The sequence below is a fragment of the Pseudonaja textilis genome, chromosome 1, assembly GCF_049901715.1.
Source record: "Pseudonaja textilis isolate UNSWEBS1 chromosome 1, rPseTex1.2, whole genome shotgun sequence".
Classification (NCBI taxonomy): Eukaryota; Metazoa; Chordata; class Lepidosauria; order Squamata; family Elapidae; genus Pseudonaja; species Pseudonaja textilis.
Window position 1 is genome coordinate 298,921,291 of NC_141990.1, and position 12,746 is coordinate 298,934,036.

Below are 12,746 nucleotides of genomic sequence, written 5' to 3' on the forward strand. Positions count from 1 at the left end.
TATTTCTTCCATTTTTAGCACTTATATAGTAACTTCTATTACATCAATATCTCAGTTATCTGACTTTTTCAGTAAACCAGCTTTTTGATTTTATGATACACCACACTATAAAGTAAGTTCATGAGCTAGACTAAAATATGGTTAGATAAATTGTGACAAAGTGTGTGATGTTAACACAACCAGGGTTCCCTTCTCTCCTTTCAGCAACTGCTACTTGCTCATCCTCACTTTTTATGTATATAGTTACACTATTAAAGCTACCAGTAGCATATTTGTCAAAGAATTAAAGGCTGAGTATAATAACCAAATTGTATTTGGGGGGTTTATAAAGCATTGTAAATAAAACAGTTCCCGAAACCCTCTGGACTTGTCTCTTTCTTCTTTGAGGACCTCATCAGCTGTGGGGAACCATCTGCTTCTTGGGAAAGTGATGCAAAGTAAGGCTTCTCTTGCTTTACTACTTGTATCAAAACAAGAGGATACATCTATCCAAGCTTGCCGTCCTCATATTACTGGGCCCAGGTCTTTCTATCAGGAGCATTGAAAAAAATAATGGTACTAAGGGCAATGCCCAAAGGTGTGAGAAAAAAGGGGCATACTTGCACCAACCTGAATGGGCAATGGGTTCTTTGCAAGCCACATTGTCTGACAGACCCCAAGATAATATTTGGTTAAGGGTCAGATTTTCCTCAGCTTTGAACTGCTGCAGGTTTCTCCCAGCTAAAGATGAATATGTCCTTGACTGTTTAATATTAAAATAACACCTTGCCCTTGTTTTACTTCATTCATGGTTTGGAGATGAGGTAAAGACTATACCATGGTGACAAAGTGAAAAGAAAGTTAAATACAAGACGGAAAAGCTCTCTGTTTACGTAGCAGTGATGTCCAGGGCACAATGCCAGGCTATCTTGAGAATATTATAGCTTTAGTTAGGAGAGGAGAAGGCTGGCCAGATCTCAAGGGAAGGAACTTCTGGAATTGCTAAACAGTTAAGGTATTGCATAAGAGTAGTTCAGCGACTTGATTAGATTTAAGGAACTTGAATGGAGCTTTGAAATTCTTTTTCTCTAGGAACAGGTCCGTGTGGAAATAATATATGTATCAGCTTCTGCCTTTCTGGCATTCATATTTTAGAATTCAAGAATCTATTATGGATCTTACCTATTACCTCCAGATTTCTCTTAAATTGAACTTTTGATAAGGCGATTGGGATGTAAATATCTGAATTAGTACTTGATGGCAGCCCAAAGTTCAAGTTTTCTATCTTTCTTTACTGCCTTTGAATGGTTAGCAAGATTTCTGCACCCTAGATATGGTTGCTTTAATTTGTGATCAACTAGATGTTTACTGCTCTGTGTAAACCCTTCTAAAAAGGTTTATTGAAACAAGCTTATGTACACTAATCTGAGTTTCTTCATTTGGGAGAACTAAATTGGCTTGGCACATCATTGTTGTTCCAACATACCATATATCCTGCCTTTCTACTCAGAGAAGGCTTAGTAAGCCATAAACCGTTCTTTTCCCATCATACTTGTTGAATTCATGAAGTATGCTAAGCTAAAGCCATGATTTCTGGCTGAGGTTTGCAAAACACAACAGGCTAAGATGCAGCTGGCTAGCATGGCTCAGTGACTATAGTCATCTGGCATCTAGTCATAAGCTAGTTAGCTACACTTTTTCTCTGGTATGAATCCACAACTTGGTTAATTCCTCTAAATGTTAAACATGTAGTTTGTATATTAGTGTGTGAGGACACAGAAAGGTGAATCAAATACATTTAGTAAGTTATGATTAAAACAAACTGCAATGGGTTAGTAATGATGCATTTGGCTGCTGCTGCAGATACTTGTCACTCAATGATGTCAACCAGGCAAGTAGAGTTCAAAGTATTCTTAATTTATAACACTATGTGACTAACTGATCAAAGTTTTTTTAAAATGTTGGAGTACCATGTGACTTGATTTCAGGTAGGGAAGATTCAGAACTGTAAATTAAACAAGCATGATTCATCAAGTATACATTTGCATTTCATACCAGAACTTATTTAGAATCTGGCAAAGTGATTTATTAAAGAATTGTAGGAGGAGAAAAGTGTTTAGTTCTCAGCAAAAAAAAAAAAAAAAAGGAATCCAATAGTACTTTTTCAGACTAACAAATTTGATTAAAAAGCATTAACTTTTGTGAAAATTCAGTATAAAAAAATATGCTGCTTTTATGATGGTATAATTGTGCAAAATTATTTTTTCTTGCTTCTTTGAAACACTTAGAAATAAGTGCATCCATAACAAAATGTTACCCTCTACAGACAATTAATAGTTACTGCAAAAGGTATTACCAGCTCTAGAACTCTGCTTTGTGGCCAAATATAGAATTCCTCCCTAAACCAGCCATATTCCACATCAAGAAAATTCTAAATTGTTTGCTCCCTGACAAAGAGTTAATTGAAACTTGAAACCTTCTTGCTATGCTTAGCTGGTACACTGAATCCAATGTCTGTTGCTTATTATCTTTTATATCTTTTCTTTCTAGCTGCTTCCTCAGAGTGTTACAGGAAGCAGAACGTATAACCTATATCAAATACTGATTTTCATAAACCTCATAGAGTAATTTAGTTAATGAGTTGTGTGTGACAGGACGAGATGGCAGGCAGGTTGACTGTCAAATCATGGTTTTTCAAACTTGGCAACTTGAAGATATGTGCACTTCAACTTCCACTTCAATTTCTAGTTGAAGTCTACATAGCTTCAAGTTGCCAAGTTTGAAAAAAAAAATGGGTTAAACATTTGGGCTTACTGGGACATACAAAACTAGCTATTTTTCCTCTATGAATTTTACAGTTTGCTGATTTAGACCACATGGACTCTATTCAAGCACCCTGTTATAGAATGGAAACTATATTCTGGTTTATTGACAACCTAATTACTTCTGTTTACACAACTGCTTAATGTGTTGTGTATTCCCTGTCAACTATCTGCAGTGAGAAATACGTGAAGTATTCATTCCGATACTATGTTGGAATCTTCCTTTTTTTTAAATCAAGTTTTTTATTTCAATCTTCACATACACAACAATACATTAACAATGTGGCATTGATATATCTATCATACATTTTAATATAAACGAAGTTAATAATACCAACCATGTTTCTTAATACACATATTCACATTAAGTCATAGTTTCATTACTTATTTTCAACATTTCGATACTCTTTCCTAATGCCAACCACCATAACAGTTAAACATACCTAATAATTTCATTATTCAATTTCCTCTCCTATTTTGTTTTTAAATAAAAAATTCTCATTTATACACACACACACACACATACACACACACGTCAGATTCCATGTTACATTTTCTCAATCACCTTATAAAGCATCTATACATTACAAAAATATTAATCTAATCAATTAATTATAGCAACTGATATTAATCTTTCCACAATAATTCTCATTTTTGTAATTTCTTTTCTTTTCTTATACATCGGTAATCATCAGTTAATATATAATATTCTTATTATAAATTCCCATTTCCATATTTATTTCATTAAGTTCCATGTCTAATGTAGTGATAATCCTTTAATAAAAAAGAGAAAGAAAGGAAACTAAAGAAAAAAACGTATCAGTTACATTTTTATCTATTTTCAGTACTTATTCTTATATATCACAACATATTACCTTGCAGAATCTTCTTCCCTATCCTTTTTTTTTCACCCATCACCTCTCACTCTCCTAGCAGTGTAATTCCTTTTCATCCTTGTTTGCTTCCTATTTATCTTTTTTTCTGTCTCTTAATTCCCTTTCCCCCCATTCTTACTCCCCTCCATTTCTCATTTCTATGTTGGAATCTTCCTGAAAGGGTCTTTAGGCTTCCACCAACCTAATCATTATATTATTATGTCATAGCATTATACAAGATTGGAACTGCACGCTGAGAGACACTTTGATGTAAGAGTGAAGGCATCAGATTCCCAGGAGTTTCTAGTCCTGTCTTTGGCATGAAGCCAGCTGAGTAACCTAGGGCCAGTCAGTCTCTCAGCCCTAGGCAGAAAGCAATGGCAAACCATTTCCAAATCTTGCCATGAAAACTGAAGGGATTTGACCATGCAGCTGTCAGGAATCGAGACTTATGTGAAGACATCTAAATAAATAGTTACATAAATAATATGCTGGCATTAATATCTGATTTATTCAGTAGCATGAAAATCATTCATGATTATATATGGTAATTTGTTCCAACATGTTTTAATCAGTGGTGGGATTCAAAATTTTTAACAACCGGTCTGTGGGTATGACTTAGTTGGTGGGTGTGACTTGGTGGTCATGTGACTGGCTGGGTGAGGCCAACTCAACATCACTCACATTGAGGCACGCATCTCCTCGCCTGGCCTCTCATGACTGTGGAGATGCTACAACAGTCGTAAGTGTGAAAAAAGGTCATAAGTCACTTTTTTCAGTGCCATTGTAACTTTGAATGGTCACTCCACACAAGCAAAGTACCAGGAAAGGACGAAAAAAAACCTTCAGAGAAGTTCCTGAGACAGGAAGTCGACTCCTGCCAAGAATGTAATAAAGGGTAATGGAGAGGCAGTTTTTGTAAGCAACACCAGAATGTTTCCTTCCTGCCTTCCTTACAGGATTAGGCCAGTAATTTCTTCTAACAACCGGGTCTCCGAACTGCTTAGAATGTTAACAACCGGTTCTAGAGAATAGGTGCAAACTGGTAGAATCCCACCCCTGGCTTTAATGGACTGAATGCCTTAATCAGGATGCTCTGGAACTAACAATTGTGGAAGGGCAGGAAACAGGTTCTTGACTGGAGAGTCTCCAGATTAGTTAGGTTATTATTAACCCAGAACCAAGATGGCCATAGGTAAACTATGCGTATGATTGACTCTGCTATCTTGGGGCCATTTTGTGAAAGCACCCACAACAAACCTTGAGAATGCTGAGGAACTCTGGGAGTTGAAGTCCACAAGTCTTAAAGTTGCCAATGTTGGAGACCCCTGCAGTAGAGGTGACAGCAAGGACTGAGAGTTTTCTGTATCTCTTTGCTGCTCTCTAGTGGTGGTCTGGAATTTGCAGCCTGAGGGTCTTTTAGCTTATAGATAGGCATTTTCTATATTTTTAGGGCTACCAGAACTGGATGACAAATTAGGTAGCAACAAAGGGAGAGTGGTTTCTTTATTACTTTGCTGCCTTCTAATGGCCTACTAATATTTTGCAGCCCAGGTACAGAAGCCCTAACCAAAATGTAAGCCAGTTTCATTCCACTTTGTTGCATTTTTTAAATTGTGTACTGTCTGTTTTATCCCTCAACTCCTGGCACCAAGTTATGATTAGGAAAATCAAGCTACTTCATAACAATCAGGATAATTGAAAACAGAAGCAGGACTTCATTTGTCTGCCGCCATTTAAGTCAAGTCATATGAGTCTCAGATCCCAGGAGATAACAAATTCACAAACGGCTTATTTTTTGGAAGTAAGTACTTAGCAAGGGAGAATTGCCCCACCCACAGACAAAATATGATGCAATCAGAATATTTGGCAACAATTTGCTGAGCAATTTAGCATTTTTACATCCTGAGAAACCCATTCTGAATTTGCAAGATATTTTAAGAAGAAAATTACTTTTCTCTATATTAATGGAGGCTGCTGGATGTGCAAATAATGTTCGGCTCCAACAAAGCACATGAGGTGCATGAAAAACAAGAGTCCAGTGGAGTGTGTTTCCTATCAGCATGTTCCATGATACCAAATGCCGCCTCTTTAATTTCTGCCTGACACACAAGTCCTAACTGTAAGTTGATAGGAGAGGCCAACAGGATACAGATGAGGTAGTCCTTGACTTAAGTCTGTAACTAAATCTGGCAATTACACCAAGTCATGATGGTTGTAAAGTGGATCATCACAAGTCCAGACTTGCTTTTAATGACCTTTTTTGAGATGGTCATAAAGCAACTGTCACAGTCATTAAGTGAACCCATTGTTCGCTAGGGGGCTGTTTTTGCCAGAAACCGGAAGAAAACATCAGTTTCAAACAAAATTGTTATACATTGCAATGACATGACCATGGGGCACAACAAACAGATGTAAATGCAGGCTGCTTACCAAGTGCCCAATATGTGGTCATGTGACCGTGGGGGAGGGGCAATGTCAAAACTTGGATTGTAAGACCTTTGGGGGAGGGCGTCAAACAGAGGTGGTATTCAGCAGGTTCTGACCAGTTCTGGAGAACCGGTAGCGGAAATTTTGAATAGTACAGAGAATCGGCAAACACCACCTCTGACTGGAGATTTTACAATATCCTTCTCCTGCCACTCCCACCAAGCCACACCCACAGAACCGGTAGTAAGAAAAATTGAATCCCACCACTGGCGTCAAAGCTTCAAGAAGTCGCTAAAAACTGGTTGTAAATTGAGCACTTCCTTTACTGTATTTTTATAGAATAAAACTTAAAAGCAGTCAGTATGAGTTGCTTAACTAGTTTTCCCCAAATTCCAAGGCTGAATCCCTTACTTGACCCCTTAGAGGTAGATTTCTCCTTAAGGAAAAGACTCCTTGGCTTGTTTTCACCCAGAATGCTGTATTTGTGTCAGCAAAAATATCTGCCAAGTATCAACAAATCTATGAGCGCTGCCTACTGAACAGATTGGAGAGCTGCACCCAGGTTCAGTGAAAGAAACTTTTCTTAAGCTGGGCAGGAATAAATACCTGAAGGATATCTAGATCTTTGTGCTCAGTCGAAGGAGGGAAGGGAAGAGCACATAAGCAGAAAAGTGAAATCTGTGAAAGATTTCCGGGAAAAGAACCCAACAACAACCTCCTGTATCTGTAGTTCCTGAAGTTGGAAATACTACCAGTACTTCTGATCAAGGACATTCCAAGAGGACAATTAAGGTGCAAGATTTTTGTTTATTGTTTTATGATTGGTTTATTTATTGGTTTTATTGTTGCTGTGAGCCTCTCGCAGTTTCTGAACATGGGTGGCCATATAAATATTTTAAATAAACAAATAGCAATGCTTGCCTGTGAGACATGCATAGCGGTAACATTCCATCCAAGATATTTCTTCTAGCTAGGCTGAATGATGTGCTAAATAGGAACAAAGAAATGGACACATTGCAAACAAGGCCTCCATGGAAAAACAAATTCCAGCAAACCCAGGATAACATTGGAATGCAGTTTCATTAGCCTCAATACTAGTGGCTAGCAGAAAACATGCAACTGAATTTGGAAGTCTGAGAAATGAAGAAAACTCAGCAAACTGAAGTGTTAAAACCTAGAGCCAGTTTTTATACGTTACTTGTTTTTGTACCTAGAAAAGTTAGGAATTAAATCTGGCTATTACAAAGAAAGTGCTTTAACATTAAACTTAATGTTTGAAATGAATGGAATAGCTATTACTATCTAACTCTTGTTTATTTTAGTGAGGCTTGCATAAGTAATAGTCTGCTCCTTAAAGCATTCGTACAGTATCTATTCCTGAAATCACACCTCTACAACCCTAATACTTAGATATAATTCCCACGCAGAGGGAACTGTGTGGAATAAGTAGATAAAGACTGGAGGCAGGGAAATGTCGTAGTTATCCACATTTATGGAAATTGGGTCTTTGTCTGTTTTTAAGATGTGAGTTAGCCCTTCTGTGTGCAATCATTGTCCCATCAATGTCTCAAAGACAATTAAGTTAATAGCTGGTAGTGCATGAGAAAGACTCCAGGGAACACTGACGATGGAGCAAGAGCTGAGCCAAGAGTATTACTTGATTGCCTACCTGTTTATTACCCACTTATGGTTCTTCTTAGCAAGAAAAGGAGATGTTGGAACAGGATGTTCTATCAACCAGTCAACAGCCAGGGAACCAGTTTCTCAAATGTTGCCCTAGAGCAAGGAGTAGCTATTGCAGGTGCAATCAACTTCATATTCCCTCTCCTCCACTAATATTCTAGTAATACTTCCAAGTAGAAACAGTGAAATAGAAACTGCATCTCTTTTCAAATTCACATGAGGAAGTTAAGTGAGCCTGTAAATTAAGTCGTCCTTTATTGCGCACTGTTTCCCTGAAATGAGGGCAAAGAAGTTATGTGTAACTGTTGAGTTTACTTACAAATGAGTAAATTGATGATAGTAGAAGGAACAATATATCTTGACGGGGCCCCTGTAAGTGTTTGTGGACTACAGTCAACATCATAAAATGCCATGGCTTTAAAGGGAGGTGCATAGCTCTTTATTTCTTCATCCATTGGTTTATTCTACATTTTTAAGCGAAAGTACTTTTTAAAGGCATAAAACAAAAGGCAGCCACAAATAAAATCAAAATAGCCTTTTGCTTTACTTTTTTCCAAAACAATAGCCAACACACCAAGAAGAGCTATTTTTGGATCAGGGTTGGGGAAAAGAATGCTTGAATGCAGAGGCAAAGAGGTAGGGTGAGGTTGCTTATATAGGCAAGGGAAATCCAGATAGGAAATAGAGCAGGGCTCTCAAACTCCCAGCCCATGGGCCGGATGTGTCACGTGTTGGCCACACCCATGCCTGGTTTAGCGAAGTGGAAAAAAGTTCCGATACATCACATGATGCTGCCGTGACAACATGAGTTTGAGACCCCTGGACTAAAGGAATTAAGACTGATGAATGCCTAAAATAGGTACTAGATTTTTCCAGATTTAGTTGGTGGGAAACAAATGAAATAAGAATTTTGTGACTGGGAAAGCTGCTACCCAAATCTTTGAAACTTACTACTTCAACACAGAAGTTGGACATTTGAATTTGACCATCACTCAGGGTCTGAAGGCGGAAGTCAGCTGAGGGGAGGTAATCCGGATGTAGGAGAAGCAGGGGTGGGATTCTACCGGTTTGGACCGGTTCAGGTGAACCAGATGTTAAAGTTACTGCTGGTTGCCGAACTGGTATTTCAACTGACCAGCTGGCTCCACCCTACCCAGGAGTCTCCATGTGGCCCAGTTTTGGTGGAGGGTCCATGTGAAGGCTCTGGGAGGGGGAAAACAGGTCGTCTGGAAGTCTGGAAATGGGCCTGTTTCTGGCTTCCGGAGGGCTTCCAAAGCCCGGGGGAGGCCGTTTTCACTCTCCCAAAGGCCTGGGAGAGGCCTCTGGACCCTTGGGAGGGCAAAAAACAGCCTTCCTGGAAAAACCAGAAGTGGCAAAATGGGCCTGCTTCCAGCTTCTGGTGGCCTCCAGAGGCCAGGGGAGGATGTTTTTGCCCTCTCAGAGGCCCAGGGAAGGCCTCTGGACTCTTGGTAGGGCAAAAACGGCCTCCCACAGGCTCTGGAAGAAGCTAGAAACAGGAAGCTCTGGTAGGCTACACCCTCCATGGCCACACCCACCCAGCCACCAGGCTAGGGAAACAGACCTGTTCAGCAAGTCAGATGTACTACTTTTTAACAACCTGCTCTTTTACCAGTGTTGATCTAATAGCATAAGACCTGTAGAAATTATGAAATAAATCATCAAATCCTTCCTTTGAAGGTGGATCATGCCAGCAGTAGGATCCTACCTATTCCACTACTGATTCGGTGTCAATCAGCTGAGAGGATAAAAAAGAGAAAAGTCTGGTGGCATAAGGTATTCTACAATGAGTAGAGGAGTAGAGAACTCTTCTTGTGAAATATTTCTGGACTTTCTCAACTGTGCTAATATCAGATACATAATGTGGGTTCCAGACTGATGAGCTGTATTCAAGTATTGGTCTAGCAAATGCTTTGTATGCTCTAGTTATTAGTGTAATATTACCAGAGAAAAAGCTATGTAGGATTAGGTTAACAACTCTTAACGCCTTTTTGGCTATGTTTTTACAGTGGGCTCTAGCACTTAGATCAGAGTTTTTAGTGGCCACAGCTTCTGAACCTGCTGGAAAATCGGAAAAAGAAAAAAAATCTTGTCTATGTGAAAATCTGAAAAAAGAAATTATTTTTCTTAATCATCTTTTTGGATAGCAATTCTTCCAACACATTTCCACTGTGTAGCATTAATCTCCTGGGAAAAAATGGGGCTATATCACTGCTCTTGAACCACTAAAAGTTTTGGTTGCTCCTGTAATGTTATCTCCTTTGAATGGAACTGGTAGAATCACTCAGTATCTTTGCAAACATAGCAGCTTGCTGCCACATCTGCTGCCAACTGACATGTCCAAAAATGCACAGAAGATAATCCCCTGCAATTTCCCCGTAGCACAACTGTATGCTGGCTGCAATCCAGCTGTATTATGTGAATGAGCCTGCTAGGCATTTCAGAGAGTGAAGTGCTTAGTTCCCTGTGATCTTGCAAGCAGATTTAGAAATGGAAGATTTCTCTGAGGAAACCAACCCACTAACTAGCGGCCTCGGTTATGGTGGCCAGGAATAGTAGACAATATGATCCAACACATTTGAGTTCCTGGATGTAAAAGCCCATTAGATACCATGTATTTAATCCTTCTTTGTGGTAGGTAGCTCTCAATTTTCTCAGTGAATACATGCCATTCACTTTGTGTTTTTCAGGAGAGTGGGAGGTTTGTGGGATTGAAAGAAGCCTGTCCCCAGGTAGCCATAATGCTAATGGTTCTTAGAACAGCTGGAGGCTCTTCACTTACTCTGATAACAACAGTTACATAGAACTACACAGTTCTGTTTTGGGTGGTGCTGATAGCATAGGCATTTGTAATTTCCTCCACTCATATTACCTTTATTTATAGAATTTTGATGGATTTCACTAATCTTTTGTTCATCAGTCTTAATAGCCGGGAACTCTCAGGAGCTAAAGTCTCCAACTTTCACATTAGGTTGTGGTCTCCAAAAGGATAAATAACATTTTTGAGGTGAGAGACAGGGGTGGGATTCTCCTGGTTTGGACCGGTTTGGGTGAATCCCTAGCTGTGATGATCAGCTGGCTCTGAACCGGTTCGATCCGACAATCATATGGGCCATTGGTAGGATTCATTTCTTTTACTACTGGTTCTGTGGGCGTGGCTTGGTGGGCATGGCATGGCTTGGTGGGCATGCTTGGTGGGTGTGGCAGGGGAAGGATACTGCAAAATCCCCATTCCCACCCCACTAACCTGCTTTCCAGTTCCATTCTCCTGTGCAGGGCAACCAAAGAAGACCCAGCCGATCAGCTGGGACTTGGGAGGCAGAGCATAGATGGGAGCAGGGCCAGTCAGAGGTGGTATTTGCCAGTTCTCCGAACTACCCAAAATTTCTGCTACCAGTTCTCCAGAACTGGTCAGAATCTGCTGAATACCACCTCTGATGTGCACCTGCCTGCCTGCCCACCCCTGCACTGTCCTCACCTATATCTGCTCAGCTGATTCGCATGGCAAAGCAGATTGCCATGCCTCAGCTGTGTTACTTCCTTGAAGTAACATTGAAGGTAATATTAATTGCGATAGTTGTGCACGCATGCAAAGCACACGATTAGCAAACCGATTGTTACACCAAGAGAATCCCACCCCTGGTGAGAGACCTATTTGGTATGTTAAGAATAATAACAACTCAAAAAGTAAGTCTCATCTTGTCCACCAAGGGAGCTGGTGAGTCAATGGAGAAGCTCCCCAGAGCCATCATGTTTTGAGGATGTTCATAACATGCTCTTGAAGTTTCATTAAAGGGACATCTGTTAGAGGGTGTCAAAAAAAATTAAGACAAGTAAGCAGCAACTTTACAATAAAAGCTCTGCTACTTTTTAATGTGTAACACATGTGGAAAAAGTGTGGGGGTTTAGTCATGAGGACTGTGGCTCAGAGGTTATATTCAGCAAGTTCTGAGCAGTTCTGGAGAACTGGTAGCAGAAATTTTGAGTAGTTTGGAGAACTGGCAAATCCCACCTCTGACTGGCCCCGCGCCCATCTATTCTCTGCCTCCCGAGTCCCAGCTGATCGGCTGGGTCTTCTTTTGTTGCCCTGCACAGGAGAATGGAGCTGGAAAGCAGGTTAGTGGAGTTGGGAGAGAATAGGATTTTACAGTATCCTTCCTCTGAAGTGGGGAGGGAATGGAGATTTTACAGTATCCTTCCTCTGCCATGCCCACCAGGTCACACCCACGAGGCCATGCCCACAGAACTGGTAGTAAAACTTTTGAATCTCACCACTGCTGTGGCTGCCATTTTGACTCTGTTAACACCCCTGGCTTATGGAAGAGCTATGCTGGCTGGAGAATTCTGGGAGTTGAAGTCCACAATCTTAAAGTTGCCAAGTTTGGGGACCCCTGTCTTACAGTAACTGAAGTCATTCATATGATATGCCCAGGATTGCCTTGCAGCCACTATTTCTCCTGCAAAACATTAGTCTACCTCCTAACCATTTTGAAAGAATTCTTGAGGTTCAGCCGAGTTCTACAGTTGAAACACCTGCCCTCTAAACCAGCCAGATCACTATTTAGCTTTTTATACCGATGTTGTTGAATATCTGTATAAAAAGAAGAGGCAGCTTGCTTGTTGTCTTAGGATTCTAAATTTAGCAGATGGTAGACAGGCATCTTTCTTAATTATAATGGTAAAAAGATAAAGCCAAATGTGAAATAAAATGGCTCACTTTCACTATAGAAAAGAACAATAGGACTAATAAATCTCTTGGTAATGAGATGCAGTACAAATTTGGACTATGAAGCTAACCAGGGTGGTTAATGTGTGTGTGTGTGTGTGTGTGTGTGTGTGTGTGTGTGTGTATTTGGATAAATATACACTTTTTCTTGAGAGCAGGGAACATTATTTCATTTTTTAATGTGGGCCAGTGCTCATAGTAAAAATATGACAA

The 12,746-nt window shown here is 39.9% G+C and overlaps 1 long non-coding RNA gene across 1 annotated transcript in view; it reads left to right on the plus strand.

Annotated features, from left to right (window-relative positions):
* Positions 1 to 941: 941 nt before the first annotated feature.
* Positions 942 to 12,746, plus strand: part of LOC148128271 (uncharacterized) — a 70,576-nt gene continuing 58,771 nt past the window's right edge. The window contains exon 1 of the long non-coding RNA XR_015741168.1: positions 942 to 994. This is a non-coding gene — a long non-coding RNA (uncharacterized LOC148128271). The remainder of the gene's footprint in view (positions 995 to 12,746) is intronic.